Here is a 2779-nt window from a genome sequence, read left to right on the forward strand (position 1 = left end):
TGGCACCTGCCCTCAGTAAGCACTCTGGCAGGAGGACAAGGCTAAAATGGAAAGGTGCTTGGATGACAAGATGAAAATGGGAAGGTGCTTGCACCTGGGGTCCCAAGGGTCCTCTGGAAAAATGCCATTAACCTCAGAGCACCCTAGTGCTCATCTCGAGTCCAGGCACATCACTGAGCCATGCCCCAACCCTGACTGAGTTCCATGACAATGAGGCTGCATCTGGGGAGGGCTCTTTCACAGTCTGTCAGTAATTGCTCACCATGTCCATGTCCATGCTGCAGCCAGAGGCCTCTCACCACAGCCCAGTTCATTCCAGCCAAGGTAAGAATCAATGCTCCTGATTCTCCTGTGTGATCTCAGTCACAAGAAGCAGGCTGCAGGCCATGAACTCCACGCTCAGGACACTGCTCATCTGCCTAGTGTAGACACCCATGAGCTCACTGGAGGAGCCATCTGCGGGTGCACTACAGCATGTGTTCCCGAGGTCCCAGACAAGTATTGAGTTGCCCTTGGAAGCAGAGGCTACTAGACCACTGTCAGGGCTGAAGGTGAGGCTGGTGATGCTGTCTGTGTGGCCTCTCAGCTCTTTAAAAAGGGTCCTGGAGGCCAGGTCCCACAGTTTTAACCGCTGGTCCTTGCCAGCAGACACCAAGTACTTCTCGTTGGGAGAGCAAGCCAGAGAGAGCACAGGGCCATTGTGGCCTGTGAAGAGCCTCACTGAGTTCCCCTGCTGGGCGCTCCATAGCTAGACAGTCTTGTCAGTTGAGCCCATGGCAAGTAGTTAGAGTTAGGGTGAAATCTGACACAGTCCACATCTGCCAGGTGTCCTGCATATATCCTCAGTGGCTACATCTGATCGAAGGACCACAGCCTGGTCATGTGGTTGTGGGACCCACTGGCAAAGTACAGGCTGTACGGGCTGATGTCCAGGTCCTACAAGGGGGTGGGGGTAGGCATGACCTTGGTACAGTACAGTGTTGGTGAAATTCCCCAGATCCCAGTACCAGATGGACATGTCCTCAGAATAAGAGAGCAACCCTGAGCTGTCCGTGAGGAAACGTGTGATGTACACTGGTCCACAGTGTCCCAGCAGGATCTTCATCTCCATGCCTGCACTGTCCTCCTCATCCTCCTCTTCCTCCAGAGTATCACAAGCCAAGTGCATATGTGATGTATCTACAAGGTGAGGCTCTGATTTCAACTTCTTGGACCGCAGACTCCAGAGTTTTATGCAGGAGTTGTCAAACCCAGCAGCAAGCAGGTTGCTATCAGGGGTGATTTCTGCAGTGTTCAGCAGCTGCTCCATGATGTAGAAGGTGTAGAAGCAGATGTGTGGGGGAGAGCATCCTTGACGTGTTTGATGCTCTCTTGTAAGACTTCCAGTGGGGCCTCGTTCTGCAAAAGGGGCTGGGCACATCCGGGAGATCCAGGCCGCTGCTCTCACTATGGGAGGAGCCACCACTGATGTAGAGCTGGTAGTCTGTTCTCTTGGCAGGCTGCACATCCAGGTGGATATGGAAGGTGAGGACCTTGCACAGGGCAGTGTTGGTGTCACTTTGGAGGTAGCAGATCAGGTAGTTGTAGCTGTCTTCCTAGAGACGGACCACATGCTTGTTATCTAGGAATGCACGAAGCTTGAAATTGGACAGGATGTCCTGGATGGTCTGAGTGGTCTGCAGCTGCTCAGTAACATCCTTCTGGTTTGCGTTCTGCAGGAACATTCCATGGAAGCGGCTACAGAAACTTTCCACTGTGCTCTTTGGGCTGCTCTGGACCAGGCCGAGATGGAGGTAGACAAACAGTGGGTAGAGAAGAGACATAACTTCATGGCTGTACTGGGAATCAGAAACAGTGAGAAAATTTCACAGTCGTCCAAACTGTATTTCGTATTGCTAGGGTTCTGCCTGGCAAGGGGCTGCAGACACTATGTTGGCACAACCAGATTCTGACTGGACTGTGAAGTTGGCTGCCATCTCCTCAGGAGTCTGAGACAGACACAGGCCTTGCTTCAGCTGGCCATCTGAATCCACGTACTCCCGGCACTTGAGGTAGCAGGACACTGCCATCTGGACGTGCTCGGTGCGCACCCGTTTCATGACTGAACATCCCGGGCAGCTCCAGCTCCCGCTGCCGCCGCCCGCTACAGGGCCTCACTCCACTGCCCCTAGCCAGGCCTCCGCTGCCCTCGCCTGGCTGAGCTGCCTTTCTGAGTGGTCGCCCCACGACCGCCTGACTGAGGAGAGCGCTGGCTGGACGTCAGACGCCAGTGCCGTGGCCTCTGTGTGACTTTTCAACTCATCAAAAAAGCTAAAATGATAGGGTGAAGTCTTGGTTTAAAGGTGACTAATTAGGATATGATCAAGTAGTTTCTAGTTATGAAGTAATTGTGTCACACTCAGTCTAAGCCTTTTGGTAAGATAAACAGAAAGCAGTTGGGATATGGTGCATTGGTTAATTGTTTAAACTTACTAACACTTATGTCAGAAATACCTTACCTTTTATGACAACCACAACTCTATAGAGCAACATCCAGTATTGTCTTCTCTTTACAACTCTCCTAACTCTATCTTCTGGAGCTGTGGGAGTTAGTGTAAACTTCATTTATAGGACAAAACTCTAACTCTTTTTTTTTTTAATTTATATATTAATTGGTACATTTTAGGTATACAATACATTTACATTTATCATTGGGTGTTTGTACCTGAACATGATGTATCTTAGTTCTTATTTTTTTCCCCATGTCCACCTATGTTTATAGTGGCACAATTAGTAATAG

At 50.4% G+C, this 2779-nt stretch overlaps 1 pseudogene; it reads right to left on the minus strand.

The window, feature by feature from the left end:
- Positions 1-331: 331 nt before the first annotated feature.
- Positions 332-2099, minus strand: LOC101719042 (TAF5-like RNA polymerase II p300/CBP-associated factor-associated factor 65 kDa subunit 5L pseudogene; annotated as a pseudogene).
- Between the last annotated feature and the right edge of the window lie 680 nt (positions 2100-2779).

The sequence above is a fragment of the Heterocephalus glaber genome, unplaced genomic scaffold (assembly GCF_053883595.1).
Source record: "Heterocephalus glaber isolate CG9 unplaced genomic scaffold, H.glaber_assembly_v1.0 deba00001730, whole genome shotgun sequence".
Taxonomy (NCBI): domain Eukaryota; kingdom Metazoa; phylum Chordata; class Mammalia; order Rodentia; family Bathyergidae; genus Heterocephalus; species Heterocephalus glaber.